This window comes from Lissotriton helveticus, chromosome 3_2 (genome assembly GCF_964261635.1).
Source record: "Lissotriton helveticus chromosome 3_2, aLisHel1.1, whole genome shotgun sequence".
NCBI lineage: Eukaryota > Metazoa > Chordata > Amphibia > Caudata > Salamandridae > Lissotriton > Lissotriton helveticus.
Genome location: NC_136062.1, coordinates 162,259,027 through 162,279,827, shown reverse-complemented (window position 1 = coordinate 162,279,827; position 20,801 = coordinate 162,259,027). Strand labels below are relative to the sequence as shown.

Genomic DNA, 20,801 nt, shown 5'->3' with positions numbered 1-20,801 from the left:
AGCCTGGACATGTAGCTACACACGCATCCTCTTGCATGCACAAGTGGTGTGTGCTGGTCCGGAGTACACAGGTCAGTGCAGGGCTGTGCCTATCCGGCAAGGGTAACGAGGTGTGGTGGCTCGTTACCCTTGTAAAAAAGGTGCTTGTCAATCTGCTTTCCTACTTAAAAAAGATATCATATTAACTTGCTCTCTCTTTCAAATATGAAAGCGGTTTGCTGTACTAAAGTGGAAGCCGCGACCCTCCCGCCCTACCATAGCAAACAGCAGTGTCCCGGGGGAAGGTTCTCCGGGACACTGCAGGAGCCGGCCCTGGGAGGTGTCCGGCCCCAGGGCCATCAAGAACTCCAGGAGGGAGGCAGCACGACCCCCTTCCAATATTAAAAAGCCCCCAAAGGTGGTGGTCTCCCTGGCTGAGGGGCACGTGCCGTCACGGACCCCTCAATTTTAAATATTACTGCCCCAGGAAGGTGGCGGTCACCGGAGCATGTGGGGGAGCCGTGAACCCCTCCGCATACTTCAAAATAAAACCCCGGGGGTGGGTTCCCCAGGGCTCGGGGGACCTTTCAACCCCCCATTATAGAAAAAAATTGCCCCAGGGATTTGCCCCCCCCCCCCGGGAGCTAATTAAGAATAAAACGGACTTCTATTTTTTTTTCCTTTTCCACCGCGTACGAGTACAATACGTGTACCCCACGGTTTTTAAATTTAAAAAAAAAAATGTTGGGGCCTAAAGATCCATGTGGGACCCCCTCAGCAGGCCTAGAGCGTCAACATTTTTCTACCCTGCCCCCTTTCCTTATTTTTCAACTTTGTTTTACTGTTTTCTTGTGACTCGGTTCTACCGAGGCACAAGATGGCCACCAACACTTCCAGGTTTCGAGTGTTGACAGACAGTTGACAGCCAATCAGCATGCATCTCGCGCTCGTAATTGAACAGATCTCCGTCCGCGTATAGAACTCTGTCTCTAGATATCGCTAGGATTTTACTTGTAATTTTCTCAGAAACTACTGAACAGATTTACACCATTTAACAAAAAGCACAATCTGCGAACCGAACTCTACCTCTCTGGCAAATTTGGTGTAATTCAGTTCAGCCGTTCGGGCTGTAGCCCTGGCTAAAGGTCCCTTTGGAAAATTGCATGTGGAAAACGCATTTTGGGACCCCCTTTTTTCTCGGCCTCCACTTGACGAATCACCCCAAACTTTCAGGGAAGGAGTGGAACTGAGCAGGCCATTTTCTTGGAGAAATTTGTGAAGATTTGTCCACCGGCGCCAACGTTATTCCAAATAGATGTTGTTGATTTCCTATGGAAACTAGGTCCTAACCATAACTACCTACTGGCGACCGCTAGTAGATAATATATATATATTTTGAGCTGTGGGATAAAGAATTATACATCAATGAGGCATTAAGATAATTGGAGGATGTGAAATTCTATGTCAAAATCAACATACAAGAATACAATTTAAGTATTATTTGTATATGGGACATGTTGAAGGGTTGGAAAGACAGTGGTATCCTACAATCAGAGGAATTCTGCTACCTTAAACGTGATTATCCCAAACTACCGTTCTTCTAGCTCCTGCCCGACATCCACAATAAACCCCACTACACCCCCAGGCAGACCTATTGTTTACTCAATAGGAAGCCTAGGGTTTCCTTTACCTTCTGTAGTTATTCAACTCTTCCAGTAGCCCCGGATCAGCATAAAGGAAGCTGTTAAGGGGTTAGTTGTAGAACAAGGATGTCGTGGGGAGGGGGGAGGGGGGGGTTTCAAAGGCTGCATAAAGTCACTTCTGCAGTACATTTACATTTATATTTGGTGAATCAAGTCATAGTCAGCTAAGTAAACAACACTCACGCCTATTTACATCCATAAGATCACACAGTTTGGAAAGCTGTTCAAGTGTCACTTTTGTACAGGTGCCACCTAAATTCCACAGAATTCTAAGAAAGAATTACACCATTGTTCCATTTAGTTGTTCTCTTAGGAAGGCTAGGATCAGCACCTTTTGTTACTTGACATACAAGAGCATTCTAAAAACTAAGTAGCAAACATCCCCTCAGAATTGTTGCTTTATTAGAGCAGCTGACGTCCTCCCACAGAATGTAATTTCGGTCAAATTCACTGTCATGTAGTGGTGAAAAAGTTATGTCACACGTCACAGCACTGAGCTGGGAAAGGAAGAAGGACAGGACCAGCAAAATGTCAGTTCTGAGTCAGGACATAAAAAGGAAAGAACAGACAGTAGCTCTCCACATTAGTAGGCATCTGTCTCTTTTGCAAAGGGTAATAAAGATGTTTGATGCATTCCACAGTTCTAGGTCTGACAAGTTATAGACCCACGACGTTATGCTATGTTCCATCAAGCAGGAATTCCAAGGCACTGGTGTTATCATTTTTGCAATTATCATCCACATGGCTTGTAAACTTGGAAGGGGCTCTCCGCCCATCATCAGGAGCCGCTAAAATGGAACAACGATCCCATAGTGAACTGGATAATATTTCTCTGAAGTATTCACGAAGGGTTAAATGTTCAACAATTTGGTATTTCCATTTCCAATGTTCATATTTTGAAGAAGACCTGGGCGTGCACAGCATCAGTGCTGTACTTGCCAAGGCTGTTTGTCAATGATTTCTAAACACATGGGGCAGATTTATGAGGCTCTTGCGCCTCCTTGCGCCGCAATTGCGTCACGTAATGTGACGCAACGGCGACGCAAACAATGCACCCTATTTACAACGTGACGCATCTAGGAGATGCGTCACGTTGGAAACCCCTGCGCCATAAGGAGGCGTTCCTGCGCAGGGGGGGGCGTTCCTGCGCAGGAACGCCTCCTAAAAGTGGCTGAGTGAAATCTATGAGATTTCACTCAGTCACTTTCTACGTCAATTCCCTATGCCTGCTTGAAGCAGGCGTAAGGGTGACGCACCATACATTGAACAGGTGGCCCCTGTGCATTGCAGGAGTCATGTCGCACTTGCGACATGACTCCTGCAATGCGCCGCCCGTGCGCCGAGAGATGCGTCACGCATCTTCACTGCCTTGCACCATGGTGCGCCGCATCATAAATGCGGCGCACCATGGGTGGCAGAGCAGTGGCGCACTGTGGCGCATGTTAACTGGCGCATCCCTGGGGATGCGCCAGTTAACATAAATCTGCCCCCATAATGACCACGCGCTTTCCCAAGTTGCTATAGGGTGGGGTGTGGTTAAGTAGCATAACTGTGACAAGTTGACAGAGTGAGGGGTTACATATGTATCATCACAGATTCATAAGACTCAACTCTTGACTTCGACATCGGAGCACATGCTTCATGCTGTAAAGACATACACTGCTCATGATCTGCTAAGTTTATCCCTTTACAGCTAAGAGCTTTCACGTTCAGTTCTTCAGAGTGTGATATTGAATTGGATTGGGTCGTCTGTGACAGCAACCCTCACCTATCCAACCGCAGGATTGGGACAGAGACTAGGAGGACAAACTACTTCTAATTAGGGTAAGGTAACCGCAAATAACAAAGAGAAAGCAGCAGTAATGTAATTTGAGATAGAGGGGAGGGCACCGACTTGATGTCTCTCTTCTATCTCAAGTTGAATTATCTCTCTCCTTTCTTGCTCTCTCTGGCTCTCTTTTTACTACTGTTATTTTTCACCTCTCTTTTACTCTTGCTCGTTTTCTCACTCCATTTATGCTCCTGTCTCTCCGCTCTTTTCCGTTCCCTGGCTCTGTCACTTATGTACTTGTGAGCACTTTTATGTGAATATATGCATTAGTGAGCCTAGACAATTAAAAAATATTTAGACGAACGAGGCACCCTGCAGTGCAATATCCGGGTCTATTTGAAGCCATTTATTTCATGCACAATTTGCACAGTGTATCCTTATCAAAATTCACTGCCTTTTCTCAACATGGAATTAAATGAAATATTGTTGCAATTCATAAACAAAACGGTTTGTGGGTATTCTATGAATTCAAGCCCTTTGGTAATTTGTGTCATGCGACGCAGGTCCTTTCATCCTAGGCCAAATGATGAAGGATTAGTCTAAGAGGGGAAAAGTAGCTGCATGCGAAAATATAAGTATACATAAAAAAAGGGTACAGTCATTTGGTGCTATAGACATGCTGTTTTAATTATCATTAATATTAGAGATAATATGGTATTTAGCAAAGAATAATAAATGGATGCACATGGTTATTTGTTGAAGGACGGACATATGTCCTTCAGAGATGCATATGGATATTGTATATGACGTAACATGCATGAAGTAACATTGCGGCACTTTTTTCAGTATAACAAGCTACAACCCAACTGTGCAGTAGTACAGTCAGCGCTCGTTCTTTGCTTCGACTCTCCTCTACTAGCAGCGTGCATGAATGAATATTGTGTCACAAAAACAACAAAATAAACCCTCCTCTATGTCTAAAATGGCTTCATGCAGAGACCAATACTTTGTTTTTAACTCTCTTTTGGTTCTATTGCCGCACCTTCTGTTTACACTCCATCTCTCCTTCATATACCACACTTCTTCTCTTTTTGACTTCATTATTTCCTACTTCTACTCAAACTCGCTGCTATGAAGGTCACTGTAAACTTTTGTTATTTTTTCAGTGAATAAATATATATATATATATATATATATAGTAGGTAGTTATAGTTAGGACCTAGTTTCCATAGGAAACCCGCAACATTCTATTGGGAATAACTATGGCGCCGGTTGATGAATCTTCATGAATTTCTCAAAGAAGATGACCTGCTCCGCTCTGCTTCTTCCCTGAAAGTTTTTGGGGGATTCGTGAAGTGGAGGCTGAGAAAAAAAGGGGGTCCCAAAACGTGTTTCCCCCATGTTATTTCCCATAGGACGATTAGACACGGCTACAGCCCGAACGGCTGAACGGAATTACAAGAAATTTGGCAAAATGGTAGAGTCTGATTTGCAGATCACCCTTTCGTCTAAATAGTGTAAATCCCTCCAGTAGTTGTTGAAAAAAATCGAATTTGAAAAAATGTATATATCTATAAGCCTGCACCGTGCACGCACCCGTGCACGCACGGTGTGCGCGAGCGGAATTCTGATTTGCTGTTAGACGTCTGTGAACATTCGATTCGGTGGTAACCAGGAAGTGTTGGTCGCCATTTTGTCAGTGTGAGGCTGAAAAGGGGGCAAAATGAAAGTGAATAACATGAAAAGGGGGCAGGGTACAGAGTCCCTGACCCCCTAGGCTTTCTCAGGGGGTCCCTGAAGGACCCCAAAGGCCAAAATATATATATATATATTTTAAAACCGTGAGGTGCGCGCACGGTGCACGCACCCTCAAGCCTGAAGTGAGTCAAAAATAAAAGTCGAGAACGTGACAAGGGGGCAGGGTAGAGTGTCCGTGACCCCATAGGCCTTCTCAGGGGGTCCATGAAGGACCCCGAAGGGCCCCCCCAAAAAATTTTTAAAAGAAAAAATAGTGAGGTGCGCGCACAGTGCTCACACCGTCGCGGCAATAATTCGCGAGGTGCGCGCACGGTGCGCACATGTTGGAATTTAAAAAAAATAAATAAAAATATTTGACAAATTTGACTGTTTATATTTTGATTGAAGATGTAGACTATACAATTCAACTTTATACAAATCATAAAAACTAGCTGTGCCATTGCATATTATAGGATACAGTCAATGTATTACAATATACAAGGGCAGTTTGTTGAAAAATAAATATACAAAAGATTTAAAAAATGATACAGAAATTAGTATTTTTAAAAACCTTTGAAATTCACATAAAAAACCATATGTTTAACACACGTTATAGTTAGGAATTAGCATTGAAAAATCCCTAGAAATGCACTGAAAAAACCATAGGTTTGACACACGTTATAGTTAGGAATTAGCATTTAAAAAACCTTAGAAATTTACAGAAAAGAACATAGGTTTTACACAAGTTATAGTTAGCTGTACATTTTACTCATACAAAACCATTGAAATCCCCCCGTTATAGTTAGTTGTACTCACTATAACTTGCGCGCCCGCATTCCACTGCTGATGATGTCACATATTACATCCTTCATGACATGGTCAGTGACATCACTGATGACATCACTGATAAGAATGAATTTAAAAATTAATTTAAAATTAAGTTTTGAATTTTTAGAAAATGAACTGGAAATTAAGGGCCATATTTATCAAGCAAAATTGCATTCGCAAACGCCGAAATTTGCGAATTGAATTTTGCCAAATGGTATGTATTAAGGCAAAATAAGGAATCGCAAAATTTGCGATTCCTCATTTTGCGATTGCAATGCAATATAAGAAGCACCAAAAAAGTGCAATTTGGCATTAAGGAATCGCAAATTACCACCAATTTGCGATTTCTTTGAAAAATGCACTTTATTGCATTTTTCAAAGTGCAATGTGCAGCACCCATGCTTATTTCAGGGGGGCAACAGGGTGTCCTTTTGACACCCCTGCACCCTTGAAATTGCATTCTCAATTTACAATTCGCTAATTGCTAATCACAAATTGAGAATGTCTTCCCAGTCATTCCTATTGGCAATTAAGGAATATGTAGGATTTGCAAAATGTATTGTAAATCCTACATACATAGCATTTTGCGATTCCCAAATAGCGATTCACAAAAAATCGTTACTTGAGAATCTCAAAATGACTTCTTGATACATATGGCCCTAAATGCTAATAGTAGCAAACAATTACTAAAACATTTTTATATGCTGTCATTGGGGACTTCATGCCAAATCCCAAGTGAGCATTTTGACTAAACCTCATTCCGAAATAAATATATAAATGCCAACATATCAATACAAACATATATGTATGAATGTACGAATTCTGCCATATGTATATATCAAACAAAAAGAAAATGTGCGGTATGCTGGTGTGCTGCCAGAACGCTGGTGGTGCACGGCAAAACTGGGGCAGTGCTAGGAACGTAAATATCATCGAAACGCCTCCCCAAATATACTAGAGAGCAGCCGGCACTTGCAATCAAGCGGTTATATCCTATTTAATCTGTCACATCACAGCAGGTACATGTCTAACAGAGACTCGTTTCGCAGAGAATCTGCCTTCTTCGGTCTATAGTGCTCCATTTTGTTATCCACTTAATAACATCTTAATTAATAAAACATACGGTGTACTCCATCTGCTCAGTTCAACAACAAGTATGTTACAACAAGTATGTTAAAATGTTGGGGGGCGTTAGAGAGCCTGAAGCAAGATGGCCGCACATTAGTGCAGCTCTGCTGGTCAGGGCCAAAATCCTACAAATATCCTTCAACTCACTGTGTCATCCTGTTGTGTGTTGCGGTGGCTCTGATTCCCCTAACCATAGGCAGCAGGTGGATGTCTTTTTGGTGTGTCTTGGTGACCCCTAGGCGCACTAATCTGCCTGTCAGCACTGCCTTGCATTACCTGTAGAAGATGGCGACCTGGGCCCTATGATCTCTGTGGCTGCTTGAAGGGGCCTGCTGCGGCGCTTCCAATGCTACACGAGACGCGGATTTGTAAGAAGTGGTGAAATTGTAGCGGCCTTGTAGCACGCTGAGAGACTTGGTTTGTGACATAGCATCGCTGTGAAGAATTTCTGGTCAGAGGAACGTGCAGGGGATGACCTGCATTGCCCAGGAAGGGGCGTCTGGGCTCTGGCGCTGAGGGCTCTGGGGACGCTTGAGAGGGCGGCGTGCGTGAAGAGCTCCTGCTCCCTACTAACGGTGAGTGCAGGCTTATCGGCTTATCAGCAATACTACTATTTGCCGTCTTTCCGTGCTGCGCTGGCAGGTGCGCTCCCGCTGCAATCCTTGCGGAGAAGCGTGGCACTCTCGGGCACCCGCCATTTTAGAGCACATGGAGCGGGAAAGACTGAGACTGTTCCTGGAGGCGGCTGCTGTGCTTGAAGTGGATCCTTACACGCTTGCTTCTTCATTATAATGCCTGTTTTGAACGGCCTGCCTGCGGGATACACCAGTGCTCGTTTCTGCAATTTCAGCTATTCTCTCCTGTGCAGCGCTGACATAGACATTTCAGGTGGCTTACCCCTAGAGGTGGTGTAGGCTGTGAGTGACTGCCGGGGCCACTGGGAGTTTATTACCTTATGCTGCAAACAATCTAACGGTACTGAGCCTCATCTCCCTGTGTCAGTGGGATTGCAACATTACTGTCTGCTGCTGACTTGAGATAAACAAGTAGAGAGTGGACGGGAGCCCAGGTCAATATAGTATAGTTGTGCCTACAATATAGAAGAGAGCTGTGCAACTTCATCATCGAGATGTGAAAACCAGATAAGCACGTACAACCAAAGATCTCTTTTGAATCAAAACGCCTCAAACAAAACAAGCCGCAGGCAACATCAGACACCAGTAAGCTGGAGCGAATGTTGCTAACAATGCAGCAGAGCTTACAAACCATCGATGGCAAAATTGACACCCTTAATCTCCGCATGGACAGCATGGCGTCCAAGCTGGATAAGGATGGAATACGTTTAGCAGAGGCCGAGCAACGCATCTCCAACGCAGAAGATAAAGTGGACTGCACTGCTAAATCCTGTGTGCAGATGGCAAAGCTACTATCTGTAATAAATGCGAAGAATGAGGACTTGGAAGCCCGGTCCAGACGTAATAATTTACGCATTATTGGATTACCAGAGTCCCCCAATGTTGGGAGGATGGATCTATTTATTGAGGACATGCCCAAAACTCTGTTCAGCGCAGAGAAGTTCTCCAGCATGTTGGTGGTTGAACGTGCGCATCGATCCGTGGCACTGCGCCCTGTTCTGGGGGCGACCCTCCGGCCGATCATCGCCAGGGTCCTTAATTATCGAGATTGTGATGCTGCACTTCGGATGGCGAGGGAGATGGGCACCACTAAATACTAGGGTGTGGTTGTACAACTATTCCCAGACTTCATGGCGGCGGTGCAGCAGGCGAGGCGTGAGTTTCAACCAGCTAAAAAATGATTACAAGCGCTGAAGATACAATACGCCATGCTATACCCAGTGCAGCTCCGAATCCAACATGATGGTAAGACCAGATTGTTCACAACTCCAAAAGATGCTATACACTTCATTAAGCAGCTTGAGCGCAGAGAGACAGCAAGAGTGGATGAAGATGAGGTGGATAACGAAGACTGATGGACTGGATGACTATCCAGGCTGAACTGGTATTGTAGTGGTGAAGGGCAGCCTTTTGTCACCCTTGTTTATGATAGATGTGCTAATTTGATGACTCATTGACTAAAGAATGTTGTTGTGAAGTAATCATATCGTTATTACTTTTATGCGTTGGACGCTATGGTAAAATATGGGCTGTTGGGGTGGTCTCCGCCATTAACCCCTCCCACGCTGGTGACAGAACCGCTCCGTCATGCCCCTTGGGTGGGCTGTGCTGGTGACGGAACGGTTCCGTCACGGCCCGCTCACCGCGTCTGCATGGCGCTGATTTCGCGCCTGTGCGGCGCGTTCTATTGAGCGGGCGGGCCGTGACGGAACCGTTCAGTCACAAGCACAGCTCACCCAAGGGCCGTGATGGAGCAGTTCCGTCACCAGCGTCGGAGCTCCGCGCGTCCCCCCGCCCCTTAGCACTGCGGCGGAATACCCACAGCAGCAAAAGGGTTAATGACTGTTTTCCTTTGGATTCCGCAACTGACTGTATGACATGTGGGTGGGTGTTGATAGTTGTCTTGATCTGATTGATTGTATATGTTTCTGATATGGCTGCTTTGGTGCTGGGGTGAGTGGCGCAATGTACCATGACCCTCCTGGGAGCCTTTGAAGTATCATGATGTGGGATCCATGACAGTAGGCTTTATGACAGAGAGAGTATCGAGTGTGCCCTGACCCCCCCTTATTACATCAAGGGGGTCAGTGGGCGACTGGTGTCCCCCATGAGGGTGTTACCCGCACAGTTATTAATTGCAGTTGTCTATAGTAAGCAGATTAGCTGCTTGCTGTGGGCTGGGTGGGGGGGCGTGGGTTGGTTATTCAGTTCTGTGGGTTTCCTCAGTGTAATTGGGATGCTGGGGTGGGTGGAGGGATTTGTTGGGATGTTGTTCGGAGACCCATTCTTGACAGAATACAGGGTTGGCGAATGTTTGATATATACAGGTCACATGCTATGTATACTGTGTATATTGTTGCAGTGATTGCCAATGACGCAAGCAGAGGATAGACTGCACTGGATAACGTAGAATGTTCGGGGGCTCACTAATCCGAAGAAAACTAGGCAGGTGTTGGCGTACCTTGACCGCCATGGTATACAGGTGGCGTTATTACAGGAAACGCATCTCAATAAGGCGGTGGCCTACTCTATAGCCACTAAATGGGCAGGTGCCAGATTTGCCTCCTCATTCTCATCGTATGAGCGTGGAGATATAGTCTTAATAAAAAGGAATGTTCCCGTCACTAGCACGTATGAGGAAATTGATGAAAATGTTCGCTATGTGCTTGTCCAAGGTAAGCTATGTGGTAAACTAGTTACAATAATTAATGTGTATGGGCCAAATCTAGATGATCCTGATTTTTATGTAGAATTGTGGAACAAAATATATCAGTTACCGCCTTCTGCACTTGTATGCGGGGGGGACTTTAATGTGATATTAGATACCGCACTAGACCCCCGCACTGCTTCAGACACCGTCAGCAAGAAAGCAATGCAAGCGATTCACACTGGTATACAAAATCTAGGCCTACTGGATGTACATGTCATTCCTATGCTCACACTTCGCGGTCCTGTATTGATTACTGGTTGACTACCACAGATGTTAGTATGTGGACCACTGGAGTTCTGCACCTTCTTCGTACCTTTTCTGATCGCTCCCCAGTAAAACTCACTATGAAAATACCCATTTACACATCCCCTAAATTTCAGTGTCGGCTGCAACCCTCTGAATTGTTTAATCAAGTATTCAGGGAGGGTATGCGTGAGGCTATAGACAATTATTTCACTGAAAATGTAGAATCTGTGCAAAGTCTTGGCACTATCTGGGAAGCCTTCAAGGCCACCATACGGGGCGTGTGTATAGGCCTACAAGCAGGGGTACTCAAGTAGCTCCGTGCCTCCATGACGCATTGGAAAAGGAATCGGGGCAACTAGAACGGCAATATGAAGAGACACCTGACGCGGTCTTGCTTGCCTCTGTACGTTAAAAAGTAAAGGAATACAATGAGCTCGCAGACCAAGAGGTAAAGCATATGTCCAAACATTGGCGACCCCGCTATTATGGGGAAGGGGGTCGACCTGGTCGTGCCTTAGAGAGCAGAATCACCGAGTCCTGGACCAAACACTGCCTGATTCAATCAATTACAGAGGGTGCACACACTCATTGTGATACGCCGGGGATACTTGGCCTATTTACAAGAGACTACAGTGATCTGTATGAGGCTAGGCCTACTGCGAATGAGGAAGACATTGCCCGGTATCTAGATGACATTGCCCTGGTGTGGTTATCAGGGGGGCAGCAGGACTTTCTGATGCATCCGTTGACAGTGGGTGAGATTAGGGATGCTATTGCAGCACTGCCGAATGGTAAAGCTACGGGCACTGATGGGCTTCCGGCAGAGTTCTATAAGGAGTATGTGGATGCCTTGGTGCCACATCTGCAGGCCATGTTTGAAGAGGCATATGAGCAGCAGAGCCTCCCGGATACCTTACTTGAGGCTCTTATTATCGCACTACCGAAGCCGGGGAAAGCCCCGGACAAATGTGACTCCTATAGACCCCTGTCGTTGATGAACACGGATGTCAAAATCCTTGCGAAAGTCCTAGTGACCCGGTGACAACTGCTATTGCCGGTTATGGTCTTACCAGACCAGTCCGGGTTTATTCCGGCCAGCTCCATTGCTCATAATCTTAGGCCTCTGTTCGCAGTGCTGCATCTTCTGAAACCTGAAATGTCTGCAGCTGCAGTACTACTGGATGCTGCTAAGGCATTTGATTCCATCGCGTGGACATACATGTTTGTGGTGCTACATCGTATGGGGGTTCCCTACATTTATACTAATTGGATTAAGTTGCTATACGCCAACCCAGTGGCCCGAGTACGGGTCAATGGCCCGACCACGGATGCGCTTTTGATCAGGCATGGCACAAGACAGGGGTGCCCGATGTTATCTTTTTGCGCTCATTATGAAGCCCCTGGCCTGTGTTCTACGACAACGGCATGCCAAAGCAGCTTTTCAGTTTTTACACCGGCCTTTAGCAGTGTCCATGTATGCAGATGACATGGTCCTATATAATATGTAAGGTTCAAATGGTATTCTGGCCTGGCCATCAATTTTATTAAGTCGACTGTATTCCCCTTGACCGACAATACTACTCCATCTGAGTCGGAATGTTCTTTGGAATGGATGACTGAGCCAGTCAAGTACTTGGGTATATGGGCTCATAGGGACTCTCAAGTAGTTGTCAGAGCCAATTATGGTACTGCCATCTCGCGGCTAGAAGACCAGGTAGCGATATGGATTAGGTTGCCTCTTACTTTTGCAGATAGAGTGGTGCTCATAAAAATGGTGGTGCTGCAAAGATTTTTATATCTCTTTGTGAACATACCTATACTCCTCACACACCATTTTTTCTCCACGCTCCGATCGTTGTTAATCACTTTGGCATGGGGGGGCAAAAGATCAAGAGTAAAGTGGGAAACACTCACAAGACAGTATGACATGGGAGGCATTGCTGTACCTGATATGCAGCTATATTATCTCTCTGCTCAGGCACACTATGCATATTATTGGCAGAAGACACCGCCGTATACCCCTCACGTTGCAGTGGAGGAAGGCGCTACACACCCAATACCCCTAAAAGCAATGGTAGTGAATAACGCCACAGTTCATGAAAGGGATGAAATTGACACAGTGAAGTGTACATTTCAGGCATGGCAAGACCTGGGTCGTCGGGCTAAGAAGCTCCCGCTATATGCACCGGCGATGCCTCTGGTACATCATATGGATATATTGGTGACTGGAGAGGTGGGGGCAATTAAAATGATGCAGGCTGCGGGTGAGCACACTATGGGGGATGTCTATCCAAATGGTCAGTTCCTGCAACTTAATGACTTTGTGAGTGATAGGGAAAATGTAGTTATGCTGACGTTTATTTACAGCAGATTGCGGGCAGCATTAAAATCGTTGTATCCCAATTTCCCAGCAGAGCCCCCAGCATTAGAAGCTCTGCAATCTCTGTAAACTGCACAGAACTCTACCAAGCTGGTTTCACTTTTATATGCATCCTCCCAACGTGATGAGGTGATCGTAGCGGACGCTTCACTAGCAAAATGGAATGCCATTCGACCACAACCACTGACGGAAGAGGAGTGGGAAATGAGTTGCCGCTTAACGGGCCAATTTTCTGCAAATGGTAACCTTAAATATATTCACAATAAATGTGTCCATCAGGTATATTATACCCCCTTCCAACTGTATAAATTTGGTTTTCGAGACTCTCATTGTTGTAAAAGGTGTGGGACTGATAATGCAGATTTTCAGCATCTAGCCTGGGTTTGTGCAAAAGTAGTGGACTTTTGGGGCGAGGTCACGGCCACATTGTCGGCTATGGTGGGAGAGGTAGTCGAATGTACCATGAAAACTTGTTTGTTGGGGCATGTCCTGTATCTTAAGTCTGTGAATCGCAAACTTGTGGCACTGGCGCTGCATTTGGCGAAACGCAGGGTCTCACTACACTGGTATGGCCGCCCAGCGCCTAGGCTAGCACATTGGCTGCAAGACATAACATACTGTCATGATCAGCTCACGTGTTACGTCGAGGTACTGCCCTGTGTGTCCTGTCCGAGGGACATTTGGGCCCCCTTTACTGCCTACTTGCTGGCTAGCACTGCTGTTTAATTATATTTCTGCTTTATGCTCATGTGACGGTCTTGATCATTGATGTCCCTGTATGTTATTACCATCTTGATTTTGTGTACACTTGTGATGACTGGCATCTGTATTCTGTGCGATATGTAATGATGTAACAATATCTTTAATGGTTTTGTTGTATGAAAATTTCAATAAACAAATTAAATACTGAAAAAAGGTGTGTTAAAATGTTGCAAGAGACAATGTCTGTTTAAAACATCAGAACACCTTTAAAACCCCCATTGTGCATATAACTCTAGCGAATATATTTGCTTGATTGTTTGTGGTTTTCACAATCCATCCTTATGGGGGGAATATGTGTGATGACAATAATCCATAAAAGGATGCTTCAAAGTCCCAGTATGCATCTCAAGTACAAGTTAACACCCGGACTGAAATGTGTTTTAAAAAATGCATTGAGATTCTTAAAACCGTGGGCACTATAGTTACCGTTAAAAACAATGTAATACCACACTCTGGCCACCTAGTACTCACTCTTAACTTTCAAAACGGGCTAAACATGCCTTTGTAATCGAGGGACGTCTCGGCCTCCTAATCTAAACCAGACTCTGTTTATTCAAAAGAGTTAGAGGCAGCGAAAATTAATAACATCAAGTCCTGAATGGTAGGCCGATTATATCGGCTAGAAAAAGTTTGTTAGAGTCAATGTTGAAATATGTTGATTTCTTTCTGCAGGACTTCGGTTTTTGCCTTCCTTCTTTTGTAGAAGACACTAGTGAATTTATCAGGAAATTGGATGTGGTCAAATGGCATGAAAATTACCTTTTCCTAGTGATGGACAATTCTTCGTGGTACACGAGTATCAAGCATAGTGATGGCATACTAGCAGTTCAATATTTCTTTGATTCTAGACCGATCTGTATGTACGAACAGAACCACATATTGTTATCAATGATCAACCTTTGTTAGAAAAACAACTTTTTTCTAATCAACAAGGATTTGTATCACCAACAGAGGGGGCGTGGCAATGGGGGCATGCTTTGTGGTAGTTAGCAGTCTAGCTGCCGCTGTATCCTTGCATCACATCAGCAGGCCTGCGGGGCGTAAATAAAAGGAGGACCCCGCTCAAGGGCATCGCTTCCGCCCCTGCATATATGTGTGGCCTGGGTTATTGTGCGTCACGCTCCTGCCCCACGAAGATGATGCATACAACACTGAAGATACATACATTACTGGCGATGAGTGGGGGATCGCGACCCTCGGTCGCCACACGCCGCGCTCCACACCGCGGCAAAGTAAACAGATGCCAGACGCGGCCACGAGCCGCGCAACATCGGGTGCGTGCAAGCGACCAAGAAAACAGATCGCACCTTGCTCTGATACACAGACGGCCACAAGGGGAAGAGCAGCAAAAGGAGAAAAAAAAGAGATCAGTGCGCGCCACAGCGCTAATTAACAATGAGAGCCCAAGTCAGCAACAGCAACTAAGCGTAGCCTGGGCGAGAAACTGCACCTACCAAAAGGAATAGGGAAATACACCCTGCACAGAGAGCGCCACCCCCAGTGCCAGAAACCAAAAGGGAAAAGGGAAATACACCTTGGATAGAGAGCGCCACCCCCAGTGCCAGAAACCCAAAGGGAAAGAGAAATACACCCTGGAAAGAGAAGCCAGCCCTTTCCACAGGCACATAGAAGCCAGGTTGCACCGCCACCTCACAAGGGGAAATAGAAGGCCAGGTGCCTCTCCCAGGTGGAAGATCTGAATCGAACGCCTCAACAACTATTTTATCGCAAGCAGAGAAACAGATGAAGCGGTAAAGAGGTCCTTACTGCTACACTACGCTGAACATGAAATATTCAAGCTATTCAAACACCTGCCCAACACAGGTGTGGCCACCGACTACAACGCGGCTGTGACCATGCTAGATGCCCATTTTGACCCACAGCTGAACCCAGATTTCGAAAGGTTCAAGCTAAGCCAAGCCCGCCAGAGGGAGGGAGAGTCCATGGACACCTTCTACTTAGTCAAAGAGAAATCCCTGGGTGTACTTTATGGCAAATGCGTATTGCGTTTACTCTATCAATTCTATTCAATCATGCACATTATTCATCTACACAGCTCAAAAAATAAAGTAATTAAAAAATATACAAGTATAAATGGATTTCCACACTAAAAATGAACGTTCACAATCTTTTATTATTGTTCTAAAACGTGAGGATTCCTCTTCACACAATCATATGTAAAATTTCAAAGCAAAGTCTTTGAACAAATATTTAAAAAAACACTTTATGAATCAATTACCATAAAGTTACATCGACAATAAATAACAAATCATCACATACTATATAAACAAAACATTATCACAATCCTTAAAATTGCTTAACAGAAAATAAAGGTTAAAAAAGAGCAAATAGTCAAAACAGGTACAATTCAAAATGCTATTAAATCCTTTTCGCACACCCCCTATCACTGTGGCCTTAAGATTCTCCCGCCACTGTTTATCTAGATCCAATGGCCTTTCTTATATAAATGGTGAAAAGAACAGTAACAGTAATATACGGATATCTGTTGCTTCCTTGACCTTATTTGGATTCTAAAACACTTGAAAATGCGTTGACGCGTTTCGGTGTTATATCACTTGATGTTGTAACACCTTCCTCAGAACATGCCGTCTCTTTGGGGTCACCGGCTTCTAGACTTATTGTTTAAAATCTCTGTATTAGATATATGGGGAGAGAAACAGTATCACTATTACGGGGATATTTTGTCAATTATTCATTGTACAATATGCTCTTTCTTGTCCCCAAGCAGTCCATTCCAACGTATCCATGCTCCCATATTTTTAGAAATTGTCTTTGCCCCGTTATGGGCCCTTAAATCACTAAGATCTATATCAGGGGATGCATACATAGATAAACACCTCGTTATCATACTACATACAATGTTATTCTATGCATGTTTCACATTCCCATTTACCTCCTTCCCCTCTAAGGAACAATTCTCTGTTTCTGTTGCTGGCTTAACCCTCCGTTTTCTTTTTAGTGTGGCAACAGTAAGGATATTTCATGATTCATTCATCATATCATTCATTCCTCTTTCTTCTGACATCCTTCATGTTTTAGAGTCCTTCTTACCCTATGTGTGTTATAGGATTCTCTCCGGGAAAGCTGCCTTCGGGGAATCCTCCTCCCAGCAATCGCTGTTGTTTTAGGTTTTTGATACACCTATCAAGAATGGTAATTAAATTTTCATTGGTTTATGTAGAACACTATGTCTGAACTATTTGAAACCTATGTGGTTTCATCTTTTTACCTCACATTATATATGGTCTCTTTCTTGTCTTATGATCTAGTAGATGTGGATCATCTTCCCTCTTTGGTTTGTAGGAACTATCTGTATAGATAAGGGAATCACAGTTAACAGATGTTTTACACTATGAATCTCCTAATTTAATATTCATTCATTGTTGGACTCCTCTACTCACCTTCATAGGGATTAAAATGTTCTCATGAACGGGCATATGTCTGTGTCTCTTAGCCTGGGAACTGGATATGTTCTGTAAATGAAAGAAGGTTCTGTCATTTTCCCCGTGATCATGTTCCTTATTTTTGGGTTTTCTCACTATGTTTATTTTATTTGAGTCTTCTACTAGACGTAGGGATCTTATATTGTATCTGATATGAATTAAAGAGTGGAGGCCATAACTAGACTTCTGTTTGTTAGAGGCATCATTCGACTATATTATCTCCCTCTCTTTATTTCGCGTACCTGATTTTTAATTATCATTTTATTTCTCCTACTTCTTAACACTCTCTGTCTCGCCCTTCTTTTCTGCAGTTCAGGAGTCTAACGTAAATGCACTTGTGTGCCTTACCCTCTTACGTGAGAATTCCCCCCTATTTATTTATCCTGGGTCTGTCATGGACAGTCTTACCTTCCCCCTCGGGGTCGAACACTTTTTGCAGGCGCACCTATGCTTTCCCTGATATCAAGCTAGTTGCAAAGTATCTCTTATTCCGTTTGCCCCTGTCGTGGACAGTCTATACTACCACTTCAGGGTCAAACACTTTATGCAGGCGCACCTATACTTTCCCTGATGTCACGCATTTGGCAAGGTGTTTCTTATTACCTTTGCCCCTTACCATCTTTCTAAACACTGGGGCTTGAAGGACTTTTTGGTCGTTCGCCGAGTCTCCCTTTTCTAAGCCATTACACTTTCAGATGTCAATTGACCTTAGCGGTGCTCGACTATCTCGACCCCTCCCTCCCGCTTACCGGCTCAGGATTTCCGATACGCTTCTGCCACGTTCTTCTCCTTCTGTGAAAGAATGCGGAGGGCGTGCTGTTTATATCTGGTGCCGATCGATTTCAATTGCATACAGCTGGGGATCGCGCATGCTCCCTACTCTTTACTTAGTTACTCTTGTGTCGGTGCCATCTTAGAGTGGTGTATTCTACTCATTTGATGGGTGATGCTTGATGTTTTAAGGTCTTCCCTGTTCTTTACTCGCCTCGTATCTTATATTAAGTACATGACGCATTCTATAAACCAATTAACATTATTTAAATTACGCTTTATGTGGATTCCAGCGCAATATGTGGTTGAAGTGGATGTAACAACATTGTCGACCCTATTGTTTTCCAATTATAGTGACATCATTGGTTTGCTCTATATTCCGCCCTCAGTTGGGTCCTCGCTATTATGGAAAATGTTTACCCTTGTGGTTAGATATATCTATCTCCTACCCTGTATGTGCCTGGTTGTTTACATTTATCTGTGATGTGATCTCCTTCTGTCTATATAAGGGCACATGTAATTTTATACAATGGTCCTAGTGTACGCAATTTCCCTTTATTTTCCATGTCATTATTAATTTAAATCATGTTAACATATTAGTTTGATTAGAAATTTCCTTCATTCATAATAGCTGATGCTCTCTTCATTTTAATATTATATAAAAAAAGATATAACAAGCTTGAGTCAAGTGAGTAAGTACAACCCACTGGTGTGTCTTATGGGAAATAATGTTATCTCTATTTTTCATCGATGTTACTGTTTGCTGGTGCTCTCTAAATTAGGGTTTCCCATTCTTCTCGTGAGTTCAGACCCCGTTTGATGGTATCGAACTTAATCATGAACCATTGTTCCTTCTACACCCGCCTGCGTGAACTCGCCCGCACATGCACCGAGGATGACCAACCAAAAGAGATCAGGGCGCAGCTAATCCAGGGGTACCGTGACAAGAACTTGAGAGGTCTCATCCTAGGCCAGCCGAAGATTCCGCTCAAAGACATGCTAATACTGGCGAAATCACACGATCTGTCTGCAGCCAGGGCAAACGAGATGGACCAAGCTCTAATCAAGCCTCATGAACGGTCTGACACCATCAAAATGGAACGAGCAGATGCTCTGTGAGCCAAGCGTAAAGAAGACCCATTCAGGAAACCAAAGCGGGACACCTCCAAGCCAAGATGTGGGTACTGCGGACATGAGCCACATGTGGCAAAAGAGTGCCCCGCAAAAGGGAAGACCTGCACTAACTGTGGGATACCCAATCACGTATGCCGGAGACTTACCAGAGACTTCATCAATCAGAGGCCTCCAAACGAGCTATACGGCAAATGTCCGTGACAGCACCCACACCACCTGAAGACACACAGCGGAAGAGCAGGAAACACCTACCAATGATTACGAGACCTGCGGCACGACACCATACCTTGCATTTTCACTCCTCCATAGCCGCTGCCCTGCCTCACACACCCCGGTCCGTCACGGCAAGTGCCGATTGAACGGAGGGTGTAGACGGGGATAGATGCACTGACTTCCGGCTGGGGGCATTTCCGGCGCTTCGAGCGCTCAGCAGTCTAGTTGACCGGAGGCACTAGGCTACTTAAGGCAATGTCATGGCGCGCGCGCGCAGCGGGCGCGCCGTAGGCGCGCCACGCGCTGGGACCGGGCCTAGGGCCATAACCCCTTCATGTACTAAGACAGGCCTGGTGAGAACTTGCTACTCTAGAGGCGAGCTACTTGCACTCAGGCCGGTTCCGGTCTGCCCCCACGATCCGCCCTTAATGTAGTCAATTCTTGCCATATATGCCATCTATCGATGATTGATACACGGGCCAATACCCCTATCTTTTAGCGTGCGAAGAAGTTCAAGCCAGCTAACAAGATCATTAGAGCAGGCTTAATTAATGCACGGTCCCTTATCAAACACAACATAGAGACGGCAGAGCTGGTAGAGACACAAAATCTTGGTCTGCTTTTTATCACGGAGACCTGGGCGGATGAAGCATCAGATATCGATCTATCACTAGCAATGGCAGACTGCTATTCAATTATCAGAGCCGATAGGAAGGAAAAACGAGGGGGTGGGCTGGCCATAATATATAGTAATGAGTTAAGAACCAAGGGTACAAATCAGAGCAGCAGCCCAGACTGTGAGATTTTAAATTTCCAAATTACTATCACCAACAATGACACCTTTAGAGGTCTTTTGATCTGCAGACCCCCAAAGGCTAACATACCCCTGACTCAACTATTGAGCCCCTTCTTAGAAAATAGTGTGAGAAATGTCGACTTTACAATCCTAGGCGACTTTAACCTACACCTAGAGAACACTGCGGACTCAAGAGTAACTATGCTGTCAGATGCCCTAGCAAATCTAGACATGTAGCAAATAGTGAAGCAAACCACACACGAGGCAGGGCATATACTTGATGGGATCTTCACGTCTAACAAATACACCTGGGCACTTGAGATTCTACCAGTACCTCGGTACGACCACAAGGCAATAATATTTACACTAGAGGTAGGGAAAAACGTAGAGACACCAGCATTTTGCCGCAAGCATCCGACCCACCTTGATTGTCGAAAACCGATGCTTCAAAACTAAAAGAACAGCTAAGACCCTCGACCCCAGTTTTGGATATTGATTGCAACACAGCCACACACCAAATTTCGAATTGGATACACGAAGCCAC

At 44.8% G+C, this 20,801-nt stretch overlaps 1 pseudogene across 1 annotated transcript in view; it reads left to right on the top strand.

Moving 5' to 3' along the window:
* The first annotated feature begins 3,293 nt into the window (after positions 1-3,293).
* The window catches only part of LOC144826528 (sulfotransferase 1B1-like), a 373,545-nt pseudogene continuing 356,037 nt past the window's right edge, over positions 3,294-20,801 (top strand). The window contains exon 1 of the transcript XR_013609838.1: positions 3,294-3,506. The product of XR_013609838.1 is annotated as a sulfotransferase 1B1-like (transcript). The remainder of the gene's footprint in view (positions 3,507-20,801) is intronic.